Below are 18,954 nucleotides of genomic sequence, written 5' to 3'. Positions count from 1 at the left end.
GTATGTATGCAAGGAAAACACATGTAGAAAGCCGAAATAATAAGAAAATAAGTGGCCAGGAACAGGATCTTCCCTGAACTGTTTTTCTACCTACGTGCACTAGGGATATTAGGCAGAGAAGATACTCCAGGTGAATGTCTACTCTTAATTCCTAAGACTTTAGACTCAAACATCTGCATGGCCTTTTACCTTGATAAGCCAAGCTGGGCCAAAAGACCTCTTTAACAGAAGAGGTTTTAACCAATTCAAAAGGCAGGTCAAACAGTCTGCAACTTAAACTCTCGCCCCTGGGCCCATATTTTTTAATAGACATCTGAATTTCTCCCAGTGTAAGGGGAGGTAGAAAAACAAGTATCAGGCCTAAGTGCAGTGGCTCATGCCTGTAATCCCAGCACTCTGGGAGGCCAGAGAGGGCAGATCACCTGAGGTCAGGAGTTCAAGACCAGCCTGGCCAACATGGTAAAACCATGTCTCTACTAAAAATATAAAAGTTAGCCAGTTGTGGTGGCGGGCACCTGTAATCCCAGCTACTTGTGAGGCTGCGGCAGGAGAATCACTTGAACCTGGGAGGAGGAGGTTGCAGTGAGCCAAGATCACGCCACTGCACTCCAGCCTGGGCAACAAGAGCAAGACTCTCCATCTCAAAAAACAAAACAAAACAAAAAAATGAATATCAAAAGTCCAAAGCAGTTTTCTCAACCTACCTTTTCATTCCCAAGTTTGTTCCAAATGACAGAGCTCCTGCCTCCAGCATATTAGCCCAATTAGAGTGCTTATTCTTCTTTGGGCCTGAAATGTGAGGGCAGCCTTCAGCAAGGTTAGAGTGACTAATATGTATCATAAGGGACACAGATAAAATGTACAAGAATTTGAGAGAGGAAAATATTTCCAGCATTAGAAATGCTGGTTTGGATGTGAATCAGAGAAGGCTCTGTGAAGAGCATGGTATCTGAGCTTGATCCAAAGAATGGATAATATTTGGATATGTAGAAACTAAGAGGAAAGGAAATTTAAGGCAGAGGATAAAGCATGGGTTATGAGATGAAAGGGAGAAGGAGGAAGGTGTGGAAAGAAAAGGATATTAACATTTATTGAATGCCAGCAACACACCAGGCCCTGCTCTACATGTATGATATTATTATCCATCCACTGAGGCAGCTATGATATTCAGAGATGGAAAAATTATGTTTCCAAAGGGTTGGGTTACTTGCCTAAGCCTAAGGTTACATAGGCCAGAAGTGGTGGAGCCAAATTTCAAACTCAGGCTCTGTTGAGACTATAATTTAATTACCAATGCAAAGAAAAATTAATTTTTTTGAAGATAAACTTTCATTCACTTCTTTATTCACTCACTCACTCACTCATCTACAAAGAGTTTGCTGGGTGCCAGGCATCAGGGATATAGAGTTAGACATTTTCTCTATTCTGTATTTTAATGCTATTTTTCACTTAGCTTTTATTTAAACTTTTTATTGAATTATAATATACTTATAATTATAACATAAACAAGTCAAAAGTGTACTTTTACATCCATGTAAACAGGATCTAGATCAAGAAAACAATGTAAACAGAACTCCAGAAGCCCCCTGTGCTCATATCTAATCACTACAAATTCCACCCCCAAAGGTAATCACTATCCTGATGTCTGACACCACAGGTTACTTTTGCCTGTTTCTGAACTTAATACAAAAAGAATCATACAAAGTATATTATTTTAAGAAATATATAATCTTGAGGGCAAATGCTCACATAATTCCAGGACAATGTGATTAACATCAAAGCTGATTACATATGAAATGCTATAGAAAGATAAAAAATGAGAATCTAACTTGGCCTGGGCACGTTGGGAAAGGCTTCAAAGAATGTGACATCCAAGTTGAGCCCTTAGTATAAAAGGTAGCCATGACTCACGCTCTATTTCAGAAAGATAAATCTGGCAGTAATATATACAATGGCTTCTAAGAAAAATAAAAGCAAGGAAACCATCAGAAGACTAATACTATAGTCTAAGCAATAAAGAGAACCTGAACACAAAGGGAAACAGAGAAGAGACAGAGACTGATCAAAGAAACCACAAAGAAAAAAAGAGCAAGATCTGGCAAATGATCTAAGTGGGAGGCAAGAGACAATGAAGAATAAAAACTGACACCATGATTTTGAGTGGGTGACTAGTAGAATCATGGTGACTTTAATATAAATAGAGAACAAAGGAAGAGGAATAGGCTCAAGAGGGAAGTTTTAAACATTGGGAAATTACAGTGAAAATAACTAGTAGATAACTAGACAGGAAGAATAGAGCCTAAAAAGGGAAGGCTTAGATTTGGGAGCATTTGCTTACAAAGGCTAGTTGGGAGGCTGGGTGTAGTGGCTCAAGCCTGTAATCCCAGCACTTTGGGAGGCTGAGGCAGGTGGATTACTTGAGGTCAGGCGTTGGAGACCAGCCTGGCCAACATGGTGTAACCCCATCTCTACTAAAAATACAAAACAAATTAGCCAAGCGTGGTGACTAATGCATGTAGTCCCAGCCACTTGGGAGGCTAAAGCAGGAGAATTGCTTGATCCTGGTAAGTGGAGGTTGAGGTGAGCTGAGATCGCACCATTGCACTCCAGCCTGGGCAAGAGCAAGACTCCATCTAAATAAACAAATAAACAAACAAACAAACAAACATAGTTGGAAGCCTACTGGCTACCTAGCACAGTAGGTAGGACCAAGCACACTACCTTCCATAGAGTAGTTGCTTAATTAAAGATTATTGATTAGAGGCTGAAGAGATGCAGCTTTGAGACTGAAAGAGAAGCTTGAGGGAAGACTGTAGCAAGAAATGAGGCAGGAGCTAAGGAAGGAAGAGAATTGGGAGAAACTAAGAATAACAGAAGAAAAGAAAATAGGAAACCAAAAAAGGGAGTTTTAAAAACATTATGGAAAGCTTCACAGAAATAAGGATGAGGAAAAAGTGACTGAGAGAAAAAAGTATTTAAATACTTAACTGTTAATTATTTCTACCTCCCTTCTGGCCTATAAGCTCTTGGAGAATAGGAAAATGTCTTACATATAGCCCCAACAGTACCCAAAAGTATCCACTTATTAGGGGCTTGATTTATAACTGAAAAATTGCTGGGCACAGTGGCACATCCCTGTAACACCAGCACTTTAGGAGGCCAAGGCGGGCAGATCACTTGAGGCCAGGAGTTCAAGACCAGCTTAGCCAAGATGGCGAAACCACATCTCTACTAAAAATACAAATTTAGCCAGCAGTGGTGATGCACACCTATAATCCCAGCTACATGGGAGGCTAAGGCACAAGAATCACTTGAATCTGGGAGGCAGAAGTTGCAGTGAGCCGAGATCACGGCACTACACTGCAGCCTGGGTGACGGAGAGGGACCTTGTCTCAAAAAACAAACAAACAAACAAACAAACAAACAAAAAACAACAAAAAAAACCCCTGAATAATTACTTAAGTTGCATCCTTTTGGGTAACTTTGGCAAAAGGATTTTTTCTCACAGAGGAACAGAGTAACAGCCAGCAATGAATATTCTCATTGGTTGGATGGTCAAATAAGCAGCAGGAATCAGAGAAGGTGGTGGTAGAGAGTGAGAAAGGGTGCTTTGCTTATTACTTGGAAGCGAGTAATTTTGTATAAGAATCTGACTTATTCCATAAGATTTAACTATGTACCTCCCTTTATAGATACTATGCCTAACAGCTGGAGCTAAGGCCTGCAGCCAGTATCTGATACCCTTCACTAACTCTGGACAGGTTGATGATACTACGGCATCCCTTCGAAATGTTCTGTGTGCTCCTTGGAAACCAGAGCCAAATTCACCCCTCCAAACAATCCACTGCCCCAAATCCCAGTCCAGGTGTGATATCCTGTAATTCACCAGGCTCAGTAACAGCCCAGAACCAGAAGGTTTATAGAAGATCGACCACTGATGAACATCCAGATCCAGACCATAAATGTGTCCAGAATATTTCAGAGGTAAAACAAATAAACAAACAAAAAAATCAGTATTGCTCCTGACAAGTACATGAAAGCTGCTCTTTGAAAATGTTCCCACATTGCACAGGTCAGCTTTTGGCTTCCATTGACTTCTCCCTCTTCTTTGGTGGTCCCAGAGAAGCATCAACATACCAGATAGCCTAGTTGGAGTCATCCATAGATAAGTTACCCTAGGAATCCTGTTACCACAAGGGAGACCTGGTGGCCTAGATCTCTATAAAAGCCTGAAATCCTATGGTATTGGCTGCTTGCCACATTAGCCAAAAAAGCAGCAGTGTCAATGGATCCTTACTTAGCAGCAAAGGTTCCAGCCATGGTCAGCAATGACCTTTGACGGGTCATTCAGTTGCCTCAGGTCTAGGCTACAAAGGTCATGACAGATCCCTGAAAGCCAACAGTTCTGGAAGGTACTAGAAGCTTGGCTAGAGACTCTTAAGCAAATGCTTGTAGAGCTTTGTACTCAAAAATGCATTTTTCTATAATCTCACCAGAACCCTGTGAGAGAGAACAAGTCACTGTCCCCTAATTTTATAATTGAGAAGAACAATAAATATGAATGTTAGTTCTTTCAGATTTTAAGGGTGAGCTAATACAAAAACCCAGTTCTTTGCACTTCTATCCATCCCTAAATTTTGTTAGCAACAATTTAACAGTAAACGGATACAAAAGATACAATATTGTGAATGGGCTCTTAGGCTCTGTGTCTAGCAGTCTGGAAACCCCATTTCCCACCAAGTGGACCTCAGGAAACAAAGATTTACAGGCGAGAAATACTGAGGCTTGTGCCACCTTCTTCCCTCTTCTGTCATGGGAGGTATATTAGTTTTCTAGGGCTGCCAAAACAAAGTAGCACAGTCTGGGTGGCTTAACCAACAAAAATTTATTTTGGACCAGGCATGGTGTAATCCCAGCACTTTGGGAGGCCGAGGTGGGCGGATCACTTGAGCTTGGGAGTTCGAGACCAGCCTGGGCAACATAGCGAAATCTCATCTCTACAAAAAAATCTAAAAAATTAGCTGGGCATAGTGGCATGTACCTGTGGTCCCAGCTACTTGGGAGGCTGGGATGGGAGGATCACTTGAGCCTAGGAGGTGGAGGTTGCAGTGAGCCAAGATCATGCCACTGCACTCCAGCCTGGGCAACAGAGTGAGACCCTATCTCAAAAAAAAAAAAAAAAAAAAAAAAATCTCACAATGCTGGATGTTAGAAATCCAAGATTAAGATGCCAAGAAGGTTGATTTCTCCCAAGGCCTCTTTCCTTGGCTTGTCAATGGCCAACTTCTCTCTCTTCAAACGGTCTTTCCTCTCTGTGACTGTGTCCTCATTTCTGCTTCTTCCAAGGACTTTAGTCATAATGGAGTAAAGCCCACCCATATGACCTCAGTTTATATTAATTACCCACTTAACAGCCCTATCTCCAAATAACGTCACATTCTAAGATACCTGGGGTTAAGACTTCAACATTATGAATTTTGAGGTGGGAGTGGGGACAAACTCAGCCCACGAGGGGAGGAAAAGGTGAAATCAGGAACTCAGTGGTATCGGATATTTAAAAGGCAGGGGAAGAAAGGGGACAATTCGGGGCCGGGCATGGTGGCTCATGAGGTCAGGAGATCGAGACCATCTTGGCTAACATGGTGAAACCCCGTCTCTACTAAAAATACAAAAGAAATTTAGCTGGGCGTCGTGGCGGGCGCCTGTAGTCCCAACTACTTGGGAGGCTGAGGCAGGAGAATGGCGTGAACCCAGGAGGCGGAGCTTGCAGTAAGTGGAGATCAGGTCACTGCACTCCAGCCTGGGCAACAGAGTGAGACTCGGTCTTAAAAAAAAAAAAAAAAGTAAAAGAAAAGAAAATTTGAAGCTTTATTCCTAAAGAAATCACTGTTGTCATCTACTTAGCTTCATCTTTTGAATTCTTTTCTACTGACAACTTTAGTCTTTACCTAAATGGTTGAATTCCAAGGACGGAGCTAGATGTGTATATTAGAGAAGAGGAAAGGAGGGACTGAGACCATCAGGATGCTACATGAGCTGGCAGCTCCAGAACATGCTTTCATGGCTGTGATGCTCCAAAACATGCTTTCATTGACTGTAATGGTTAATATTAGGTGTCAACCTGACTGGAGGGATGCCTAGATGGCTGGGGAAGTACTGTTTCTGGTGTTGTGAGGGCATTGCCACAGAAGACTGAAATTTGAGTTGGTGGACTGGGAGAGGAAGACCCACCCTCAATGTGGGTGGGCACAATCCAATCAGTTGCCAGTGCAGCTATAACAAAACAGGTGGAAGAAGGTGGAATAAATTTGCTTGCTGAGGTTTCTGGCTCTCTTTTTTCTTCCCATGTGGACATTTGCTTCCTCTCCTGCCCTTGAACATGTTCTTTGGCCTTTGGACTCTGGGACTTGCACCAGAGGCTTCCTGGGGTCCCTCAGGTCTTCAGCTGCAGACTAAAGACTGCACTGTCAGCTTTCCTGGTTTTGAGGCTTTCAGACTTAGACTGAGCCTCTACTTGTTCCTCTCTTTCTCCAGCTTGCAGACAGCCTATCATGGGACTTCACCGTGTAATCACATAAGCCAATTCTCTTTAATAAACTCTCTTTCATATATACATATATCCTATTGGTTCTCTCCCACTGGAGAACCCTAATAATACACTGACCAACTAGGCAAGCTACTTCCACACCCTAAAAAAAACAGCTCTTCTTTATTGCTTCAGAGGCCTGGCTGCTGTGGCCAATTTCCCCAGAGACAGGCAAGAGAAAGAGAAGAAAGGTTGCACGTTAAGGCATCATTAAGGCAAAACATGGCAAATTCAAAAGAGGTTTGAAAAAATTAAAAAGGAACAGGAGTAGGAGAAAATATTTGCAAATCATAAGTTTGATAAGGGACTTCTATCCAAAATATGTAAAGAATTCTTACAACTCAACAACTAAAAGTCAAATAACCCAATTTAAAAATGAGCAGAGGATTTGAATAGACATTATGGTAGTCCCTACTTAGCCACTGTTTTGCTTACCTGCAAAATTACCTGCTGTACAATACATTTTGAGAGATATATTATTTAATTATATATAATTAAATATAATTATATAATTAAAGGTATATCCACATACCTTTAATTACAGTATATGGTTATAACTGTTTTATTTTATTATTAGTTATTGTTGTTAATCTCTTATTGTGCCTAATATATAAATTAAACATTGGCTGGGCACAGTGGTTCACATCTGTTATCCCAGTGCTTTGGGAGACCAAGGCATAAGGATCACTTGAGCCCAGGAGTTGAAGACCAGCCTGGGCAACACAGCTCTTGTCTCTACAAAAAACTAAAAAATAAAAACTTAGGCAGGTGTAGTGGTACATGCCTATAGTCCAAGCTACTCAGGAGGCTGAGGTGGAAGGATTGCTTGAGCCCAGGATTCGAGGCTGCAGTGCACCACTGCACTCCACCCTGGAGGACAGAGTGAGACTGTCTCTAAAATTAATAAATTAAACCTTATCATACATATGTATAGGAAAAAACATAGTATATGTGAAGTTTGGTACTATCCACAGTTTCAGGTACCCATTTGGGGTCTGGGAAGTATCCTCTATGTTTAAGAGGAGACTGCTAAACTCCAAAGAAGATATAAAAATGGCCAATAAGCACATGAAAAGATACTCAACATCATTAGTTACTAAGGAAATGCAAATCAAAATCACAAGTTAGCACTTCACACCCACTAGGATGGCTATAATAAAAAAAGACAAACAATAAGTGTTGGCAAAGATGGGGAGAAAATGAAACCCTCATACATTGCTGATGGGAAGGTAAAATAGCACAATCACTTCAAAAAACAGTCTGGCAGTTTCTCAAAATGTTAAACAATGTTATCATGTGACCCAGCAGTTCCATTCCTAAGTGTATACCCAAAAAACCTGAAAACTTATGTTCACACAAGAACTTGTACATGAATGTTCACAGCTGCATTATTCATAATAGCCAAAAGTACCAATCCATGCTACAACATGGATGAACCTTAACATTAAGCTACATAAAAGAATCCAGACACAGTAGGCCACATATGATAAGAATCCATTGATATGAAATGTCCAGACAATCTACAGAGACAGAAAGTAACTTCGTGGTTGCTACAGGCTGGTGGAAAAGGGAATAGGGAGTAATCCCTAATGGGTACGGGATTTCTTTTTGAGGTGATGAAAATGTTCTGGAATTAGGTAGTGGTGATGGTTGTGCTTAATTGTATACTTTAAAATGGTTTTATGTTATGTTAATTATATCTGAATTTTAAAATATTTGTTACTAAAAACAAAGGAACAAGAATCTGTTGTCAAGCCACTGAGGGGAAATGGTATGAAAGTAGGACTGAATGAGAAGGCTGCAAGAGTACAACGGCAGTGTATCCTTGTCTCTATGTCACTTAGAATAGTAAAAGGAAGTGGAGGCAAGCTGTGTGAGCCGAGGGAAGAGCCATGGGTAGCAGGTAAAAGATAAAATTTGGAAATAAAAAATTTTTTTTCTCAACCAAAAGTGAGAATAGGCAAGTATGGGTATGAACCTTTCCTTTTCTAGAGATTTTTAGGCAAGAAAACCCACCTCATTCCTCTTCACAACTCAACTGCCCAGAATGCAAAAGAACAAGCTTCCTTACTCTACATCCTGTTCATTCATCCTGCCAACAGATATTTATGGAGTACTTTTTATGTGCATAAGATAGTTACCTCATCCTTCTCTCCCTCTGAGGATAAGTGAAACTCCAGTTCCTCATTCTTCTACATCTTAGAAAGAATGTCTTTGCTTTCTCTTATCTCTCAGGAGCCCAATCACTTCTAGTGGGTTCAGGGTTGATTTGGGAAGCACGGAAACAAAATGCAGGACATAAAACAGGTTTTAGAGAGATGATGTCTTTTGATTGGGACAAGCTGAATTTGAGATGCTGATGGGACAAGTGAGTATCCAAGAAGTAGTTAGAAATATGGGTTTAGGGTCTGGGCTAGATAAGAGAGCAACCCACATATAGGTGATAGGTGACATAATAAATGATATTTCAAAAGAAAAATGTATAGATTTATATGAAAAGAGCATTGAGGAAAGAACTCTGGAAAGAACAACATTTAAGAAATGAGCAAACAGAGAAATCAGAAAAGAGACTGAAGACAGATCAAAGAGGAGAGTTGGAGATGGTTTCTTAGATGTTAAAACAGGAGGGACTGTTCAGAAGTGTCAAATACTGCAGAGAGGTTCAATAAGATAAAGACTGAAAAGCAACCACTAAGTTATCAGTTAAGAGCTCACTGATGACCTTCACAAATACAGTTTTAATGAAATGACAATGGAATCTCTGACACAGACTTTTCGCAAATATATTCCTTGGAAAACTAGTCCCACATAATGTGTCTCTAGAAGAGTGTTTCATGGTCAAATAAGTCTGCAATAAAGCTGTGCATATTATATTCCCTTCTTAAATAATCACAATAAGCCTAAGTATATTCAAGTTTCTGAAAAGTCCTAAGATATAAGGCAATCCATTGGCTTTGTGCTCTGTTGGATTCTGTGTTTCCCAAATTTCTTTGTCATAGAACCCTGTATAATATGATACCTATTAATGACTCTAGAAATTGGAGTCCTGTGGAATATGCTTTGGAAAGTAGGGTTCTAAGATTACTGTTAAAAAGACAAGCTCTGAAGTTAAATAGATCTAGATTTGAATTTTACTAGCTGGGTGATCCTGAACAAGTTTCTATCTTCCTAAACACTCAGTTTCTTAATCTATAAAGTGGGCCTAATAACATAAGCCTAATTCACAGAATTATTTTTACCAAATTCATTAGGTAATGCATGTAAAGATATAGTGCCTAGACATAGTGGTATTCAATAAATGTGGTTACTATAATGATATTATTATTATTATTATTATTATTGCAAGAGTTGAGATTAAAAAGGAAAACTGTGATGCAGGTACTAAATGGGGAACAAATGGGGAATTATGGGAAATGAATAAATGGGGAATTATGGGAAAGTTGCAATCTAATTGCAACAATGAAGGTGGCTGTAGAAACAGGTTAGGCAAGGATCTAGTAATGGCTTGGAAGTGGCAGAGGGAGCCAGAGAACACCAAACCTCACTTCTGACCCAGTAATGCACAGGGCATATAAAAGGCATAGTCTCTATCAAAGAGGGCTTCAGGGAACAGCCAGGTCCAGTCAAGGTCACAAGGTAGAGAACATGTTGGTTCTGGTCTCAGATATCAGGTAAGGGCACTGCAGTTTCCCAGAGGGCAAAAACGGTCTATTGAGAACAAGGGTTGTCTCGCAGCATTCAGAGGAGCAGCTAGGGCCAGGGAAGGTCACTCTGGTTTGTGAAGCAATAGTAAGGCCTGTTCTTGGGTAGGGCTTACCATGAAGTTTGAAGAGGGGTCTCAAAAGCTGTGGCTAAGATAAGTCTTGAAGTATTCAGGCTCATGTACAGGATTTGTATTGCAACTACATTAGAAACAACCTAAAGATCCATCAGTAGGGGACAGAGTATATAAATTATAACACATCTACAGAAAGAAATACTATACAGCTATTTACAAAGCAGTAGCTCTATTTATACTAACAGAAAAACCATGCAGCTGTTAATAGAGCATGAACTCTATTTATACTAATAAGGAAAAAAATCTCCAAGATAGAGCAATAAATGAAAAAAGCAAGGTGTAGGACAATGTGTGCAAAATACACATACAAGTTTGGGGGCACACACATGCTCATAAATAGATGGATTAACTCTGGACTAATTCATGAGACACAAATAACAATAAGACGGGGAAAAGGAGATGGGGGGGCCTGGGAATCTGAAGTAGGGAAACTGTGCATTATATATTTATAAATACATATCTATATGTAATATCCTTTTCAATTTTATATTTTAAATTTATTACTTATTCAAAACATTCTTCCATTTTTAAAAAAATGTCAAAATGGCAATGGCTAGGGCAAGGGATGCAAAGTTGTAAGGAAAAGGAGGGATTGGAAATTGGTAGTCTCCATGAGGGCAAAGAGTTGAGAAGATAGGCAGACGTGATCAGAAAAAATTCCAGAGTTTAAGATTATGGAAAGAGCATTTCCCTGGTGCAATTAAGTCTAAATGGTGTGGTTCTCAAAAGCCTTCTCCTTCAGCCTCATTATTTTTCCCCAAGGGACCCATTTTTGAGGCTTCAATCATAGAACAAGAAGGAAGTCACTTTTCTTGGGAGGGAGTAACAAGTGAGAATGGAACTTTGCAGAAGAGTTTCAGTTTGTTCTCTGTCTTAATGATTGCCCCTAAGAACATGCTGATCTACCTCTCAGGCTGGCAGCTGTAATCTTACCTCTCCTGAGACTGCTCCATTTAAACCCAGGCTTCCTATCTATTTGCTCAGTTCTGTCCCTGCTTACCAAGGCTCTCCTTCCTCAGCTTTCTTCAACAACCCAAGAGCTCCTGTCAAGTTTTCTTCCTGGCCTATCTCCATGCCTTCTCCTGAACTGTCCCTTCCACCTGGAACACCCACCCACCTGCTGCCACCGCAATCTCCATTTCTAGAGCTAAAGTCTCACCTCCTCCCCCAGATTTTTCTGCAGCTAAGCCAAATAAGGTACAGATTCATATCCACTCCCACTCACACTACCAACATTACTGCCTCATCAGCAATAGCAATGTCATCAAACACTTATTAAGTACATATGGCCATGTACTCAATTATGTTCATGTACTCAGCCAGCCCAGAAGACACAGAGATGACTCTATATAACCTCTTCCCTCAAGTGGCTGACAATCTTATAGGAATAGCATAAGTGTAGCTAGGTTTCTATGATTCTCAAAGTCTCTTTGATGTAATACTAGCTGAAGAAGTATAAGTGACCTATAAACTTAGGAGAAATATTCAAATCACAAATAATCAAAGAAATGCAAATTAAACAATGCTATACCATTCTTCTGTCAAATTGGCAAAAATTTTCTAAAATTAGAATACTTAATGTTGGTAGAGCACATTCAAATACTGAAAGTACAAACCGGAAAAGCTTTTCTGAAAATAAATCAAGAAGTTTGTCAGAAGTCTTAATATAGATATATATATATATAGATATACACCCCTGAGGCCGAGTGTGATGGCTCATACCAGTAATCACGGCATTGCAGGAGGCCCACACAGGATGATCACCCGAGGCCAAGAGTTCAAGAACAGCCTGGGCAATGTAGCGAGCCCTGATCTCTATTTAAAAAATAAAATTTAAAATAAAAATAAAATTTAAATTTAAAAAATTATACCCTTCAACTCAGTAATTTAATCTATTTTAAGTTAAAGAAATAATCAGAAATGAAAACAGATGTATGCACAATGATGCTCATCATAGCATTATTCATAATAGTAACAAGAGGGGCCAGGTATGATGGCTCATGCCTGTAATCCCAGCATTTTGGGAGGTTGAGACAGGAAAATTGCTTGAGCCCAGGAGTTCAAGACCAGGCTGGGCAACAGAGGAAGACTCCATCTCTACAATAAATAAATCAGTCAGGCGTGGTGGCACACACCTGTAGTCTCCCCTACTTGGGAGGCTGAGGCGGGAGGATCACTTGAGCCTGGAAGGTCAAGGCTGCAGTGAGCTATGATTGTACCACTGCACTCCAGCCTGGGCAAGACTCTGTCTCAGAAGAAAAGAGGAGAAAAGAAAAGAAAGAAACAAGAGGAATATTATAAAATATCTATATGACAATATTAATCTATTAATAAAGTCATTAAATCATGTTTTCAAAAATATTTAATAACCCAGAATAAAGCTCACAAAAACAAAGTGAGAAAAAAATGTTTAAATCCACACATATTATGATCTAAATTCAGTAATTTATGTTCATGTACATAAAGCTTATATAAGAAAATTTAGCTAATGTTAATAGTTAATATTCTGCTATTATTGACTTTAAGTGCTGGGCCTTGGGGATAATTACAAATAGTATTAATTAGAAGATAAAGATGCACATGGAGACTTCTGTGGAAATGATGTGGGGCATCTCTGGCTGGTTAGGCATCCACAAAAGGTTAGCTAAACAAAGTTTGCCAGATTCCATACTGGGCTCTAGAATATCAGCCTTAAAAAGCTTAGCCTGACATTAAAGGATCTTACAAGAAGTACACAGAAAAGAAAGACATAGCAGTAAAGAAGTAACTCCATTACATCATCATGCAGTAGAAAAAAATATGCAAAGATTCTAGAAACTTTACCCCATAACTGACATGTGACTGGGTTTTAAAAGATGTGAATGAAAAGTTAGCTATGTTAATTAAGAGAAAGAGCATTCTAAGCGTGGGAAACAGCAAATATAAAGTCTCTGAGAATTTCTGAAATATAAGTAATTCTATATGTTGGAAGCATCTCACCTAAACAGGGTAGCAAAAAGAGCCTAGCAGATAAGTGAAAATCCAAAAGTTTGACACATTACTGATGGGTTAGGAAAGAGAAAATCACTCTTAAGACATCACTAGTAGGAGTATAAATTGCTACACTCCCTATAGGAAGCATATACTTTTGGGAGTAGACATTAAAGCCACTGACAAATATCCTTCTCTATCTCTTTAAAAGTATGTCATACTGCTCCACTTTAATTAAAACAGAACTAGCATTCAACCCAGTAATCCCATTACTGGGTATATAATGAAAAGAAAACAAATCGTTCTACCAAAGAGACACATGCACTCATATATTCATCACAGCATTATTCACAATAGCAGAGACATCGAATCAATCTAGGTACCCATCAACAGTGGACTGGATAAAGAAAATGTGGTACATATGCATCATGGAATACTATGCAGCCATAAAAAACAGTGAAATGTCCTTTACAACAACATGGACGCAGTTAGAGGCCGTAATTGTAAGCAAATTAACGCAGGAACAGAAAACCAAATATCGCATATTCTCACGTATAAATGGAAGCCAGGGGCCAGGCCTATAATCATGCCTGTAATCCCAGCACTTTGGGAACCCGAGACAAGAGGATTGCTTGAGGCCAGGAATTCAAGACCAGCCTAGGCAACATAGTGAGACCCTATCTCTACACAAAAATTTTTTAATTTGCTGGGCATAGTGGCACATGCCTGTGGTCCCAGCTACTTGGGAGGCTGAGGTGAAGGGTTGCTTGAGCCCAGGAGTTCAAGGTTGCAGTGAGCTGTGATCATGCCAGTACACTCCAGCCTGGGTGACAGAGTGAGACCCCATCTCAAAAAAATAAAACTAAAAAAAAGTTTTAAAAAATGAGTGGCATCTAAATATTGGGTACTCATAAAGATGGGAACAACAGACACTGCAGACTACTAGAGGGAGGAAGGGGGAAGGTGGCAGGGATTGAAAAACTACCTGAGTACTATGTTCACTATGTGGGTGACAGGATCTATACCCCAAATCTCAGCATCATGCAAAATACCTATGTTAACAAACCTGCACAGGTATCCCCTGTATCTAATTTTTTTTTTTTTTTTTTTTGAGATAGGGTCTCACTCTGTTACCCAGGTTGGAGTGCAGTGGCATGATCTTGGCCCACTGCAACCTCCACTTCCTGGGTTCAGGCAATTCTCCTGCCTCAGCCTCCCAAGTAGCTGGGATTACAGGTATGCACCACCACACTCAGCTAATTTTTGTATTTTTGGTGGAGATGGGAGTCACCATGTTGGCCAGGCTGGTCTCAAACTCCTGCTGGGATTACAGACATAAGCCACTGCACCCAGCCCTCTGTATCTAAAATATTAATAGAAGTTGAAATTATTTTTAAAAAGTTAAATTTGGTTTCATGATTTTCTTTAGCTAGGAAAATGTGAGCAAAAGCGATATTAATAACTTCTGGGTAGAAGTTTTAAGAGCCAAAGTACAACTTGCTATATTTTCTTTCACTTGTTATCTTTCCCTTCTTTTTATCATTGTGACTGGCAGTGTTCCAGGTGTTGGTTGCTCCATCAGCCTGGACTGCAGAGAGAAGACAACTTTAAAGCAAAACTCCTTGACATGGAATATGAGCAAGAAACAAGCCCTTGTTATTTTAAGCCACAGACAAATGGAGGGCAATTTGGCAATATTTATCAAAATTATAAATGCATATCCCCTTGGTATACTTGCAGACATGCAAAATGACGTATGTACAAGGTTACTCATTTGTAACATGGTTAACAGCAAATGACTGGAAACAACAAAATGAACATCAACAAAGGACTCACTACTTGCAGAACAAATACTTCATTCAACAGAATATTACGCAGTTATAAAAAATAATGAAAAATTTTCTTCTTTCTGGTATGTAAGGATCTCCAAATAGAAAATCAAGATATTCTCGGTATGTATAATATACCATCTTTTGTATAAAAAGGGGTAAAGAAGCATTAGTATATTCATATTTGCTTGTACCTGCAGACAGATATTCTAGAATGATAAATAGGAAACTAACAAAAAAGATTATCTTGAGTGGAGGGTGAAGGAGTGATTAGGTGGAACTTCCAATTACTTGGGGCAGGGGGGTGGTGGCGGGGCAAAAAAATCCTTGTGTTGTGCTTAACTTCTTTCTCTCCCATAACTTAAACCAATATGCTACTAAATCTCATCTTAAGTATAAATGGTATATTTCTGCTTCAATCTTAAACTGTTATCAGAACCCTCTTTAAACTCTGACTTGTTTCTCCTCTTGGACTTTTCTAATCAGTTGCCAGTTACTTTACCTGTGTTAATTATCTTTACTATTGTTCTCTTATTCAGTTAAGTTCTTAGTTACTCTTAGGTAAACCATGCCTCTGTCTATATGATTCCAAGCTTTGGCAACTGTTTTCAGCTAGTCTTTTTGAGAGACTCTGAATTATGATACTTCTGAAAAAGAAAAGGCCATAACTTAAACTGTGTCTTCTCCACTATATTCTTATTTTTCTAATTCAGAGCTTTCCTTTTACATGGAGAACGTTAATTACTTTGCTTTGCTTTATAGGAAGAATTACAAGGCCCTTACTTTTAAAAAAAATTAGAAATAAAAAATCAGTAAGTATTATGACATTCATTCCATAAATGTTCATTTTAAATGCTTGTTTAGGCCAGGCATGGTGGCTCATGCCTGTAATCCCAGCATTTTGGGAGGCTGAGCCAGGTGGATCACCTGAGGTCAGGAGTTTGAGACCAGCCTGGCCAACATGGTGAAACCCCATCTCTACTAAAAACACAAAAAATAAATTAGCCGGGCATGGTGGTCCACGCTTGCAGTCCCAGCTACCAGGGAGGCTGAGACATGAGAACTGCTTGAACTCAGGAGGCGGAAATTACAGTGAGCTACGATCATACCACTGCATTCCAGCTTGGGCAACAGAGTGAGGTTCCGTCAAAAAAAAAAAAAAAAAAAAAAAAAAGCTTGTTTAGCCAGATGCAGTGGCTCATGCCTATAATCATAGCACTTTAGGAGGCTGAGACAGGAGAATCGCTCGAGCTCAGAAGTTCAAGACCAGCCTGGGCAACACAGTGAAATTCCATCTCTACAAAGCATTAAAAAAAATTAGCTGAGTGTGGTAGTGTATACCTGTAGTCCTAGCTACTCGGGAGGCTGAGGTGGGAGGATCACTTGAGCCCAGGAAGTTGAGGCTGCAGTGAGCTATGATCATGTCACTGCACTCCAGCCTAAGTGACAGAGTGAGACCCTGTCTCAATAAATAAATAAACAAATATTTGTTTGCCTCATGTCAGTCTATATCAACAGACTCCCAGTGTTTGCAATTAGGCAGCCCTACCCATGGAAAATTTTTTTAGCATGAACCTCTCAACATATGTACATTTATTCATTTAAAAATTATATAGATGTATAGCTACATTAATATACATTATAAAATTTAAAATGTGAAAAGCATAACAAATTTAAAATTTTAAAAATGTTTATTAATAACAAAACATTTTTTGCTGTAACTAAAAATATTCACAGTGATACATTTTTTTAAAACAATGTGATATAATATGCCTAATTGTTTCCTAAATCTTATTTTAATATTTTGTTATAGAATGACTTTAAGGTCTGATTGTACATTCAATTACTTCAATACATGGTTTTCATAGCTGTCACAGCTGAAAAAGATAATGATATATCAAATCTAATGAAAGAAGAGCAATTGGTTCCAACATACTAATTATTCAGAGATTTTGTTAAACTTTAGTAATTTTTCCTCTTCTCTGATGTCAGTCAGCTGTTCTTGCAAAATCGTGAGAAATATTTTCACATTTTTAACAAATAAGTTCAAAACTCACTGGAAATTGTCATTAGAAAGTTTTTTAATATGTTAATAGTCTCCAAGATTTTAGAGAATGCAGTTATGAGTTTTTATCAGTAACATTGTTTCTGATAAAAGAACACACACACACACACACACACATATATACACACAAATAGTAGCATTTTCAAATATCTGTATTCAAAATACTTTTTCCAAGCAGCTATCTTTTCAGTAATTACTAAAACATTATCTTCTCCCTGAAGGGTCAAATTAAGAGTGCTCATATGAAGCCAGAACAATTTGAGCACTAAAATAAATGACAGTAATGGATTATAACTCACGTAATAAGTTAGAAATGTAAGAGTCATAATGCAATATTGACATAAATAAATTAATGAGAGAAAAGGGAAATCTATTCCTAAAAATAGAATGCCAACTAGCTAATATAGAAAGAATAATAGAAACAGAAAGTTACCAATTGGCAAGCACCATTAGTGGTGGTAGATTCAGACAGGAGACGGCTACTTAGCTGGTAGGTAGAGATTTGATGAGGAAAGAGATACCAGCGTATCCTGAGAGTACTGCACCACAAGGCACTTAACAATTACAAAGGGAAAAATGGTGCTTTGACAGTGGAGAAACCTGGCCAATACAAACTTAACCAAGTGATCAAGGCTAACATTATAAATGGTAGGACACATTGACATCAGGTACTTTCTGACGCAATGCTCTGAAAACAGCACAGCATCATTTTATTGTGTAATTCCTGCCATGAAAGGATGGCCTCAGTCCGGACACAAGGAAACACTGAATGGGCCCAAATTGAAGAATATGCTACAAAATGAAAAGCCTATACCATTTAAAACTGCTGAGGATGGGAAACACTGAAGGAGGCTAAAGAGATATCATGACTAAATGCAACGTGTCATCCTGGAATGGATTCTGGATTAGAAAGGAAAAAGGGACATTGTCGGGATGGCTGGCAAAATATGCATAGGGTCTTGATAATAGTGTTGTTATTGTTGTTTGGCAGATGTGAATGGTTATATTGTGGTTATACAGGACAGTAGCCTTGTTTATAGGGAAATACAAAGGAAGATTTAGAAATGACAGAATATCATGTCTCCAATTTTCTCTCAAATGATTCAGAAAAAGATTGATCATAATGGAGGGAAGGAAATGAAGTAAATGTGAAATGTGAATAGTTGGAGCATCTGGGTGAGGAGACATAGTAGTTCTTTACTGTTTTTGCAACTTTTCCTTAAGTTTGAAATTGCTTCAAAATAAATTAAATTTTAAAGTACATGTGCACATATGTGAGCATGATTGCACTTTTAATATCTGCCAGATATTATACTACCGACAGCCAACTGTCATTAAACATGTAACTTCAATAAATCGTTATATCAAAAAGATACCTGCACCCATATGTTTATTGCAGCACTATTCACAGTAGCAAAAATATCATGGGCTGAGTATAGTGGCTCACACCTGTACTCTCAGCACTTTGGAAGGCCAAAGTGGGAGGATCGCTTGAGGCCAGGAGTTCAAGACCAGCCTGGGCAATACAGCAAGACCCTGCCTCTACAAAAAAAAAAAAATTTTTTTTTTTTTAAATTAGCCAGGCATGGTGGTGCTTGCCTGTAGACCCATCTACTAAAGAGGCACAGGTAGGAGGATTGCTCGAGCCTAGGAGTTCAAAGCTGCA

General features: G+C 39.0%; 1 protein-coding gene across 6 annotated transcripts in view; it reads right to left on the bottom strand.

The window, feature by feature from the left end:
• UNC13B (unc-13 homolog B) overlaps positions 1-18,954 on the bottom strand; it is a 232,897-nt gene that overhangs the window by 69,663 nt on the left and 144,280 nt on the right. The gene's annotated exons all lie outside the window — the stretch shown is intronic.

The sequence above is a fragment of the Papio anubis genome, chromosome 13 (genome assembly GCF_008728515.1).
Source record: "Papio anubis isolate 15944 chromosome 13, Panubis1.0, whole genome shotgun sequence".
Lineage (NCBI taxonomy): Eukaryota > Metazoa > Chordata > Mammalia > Primates > Cercopithecidae > Papio > Papio anubis.
Note: the sequence above shows the minus strand (reverse complement) of the source record. Positions and strands in the feature narration are given on the sequence as shown.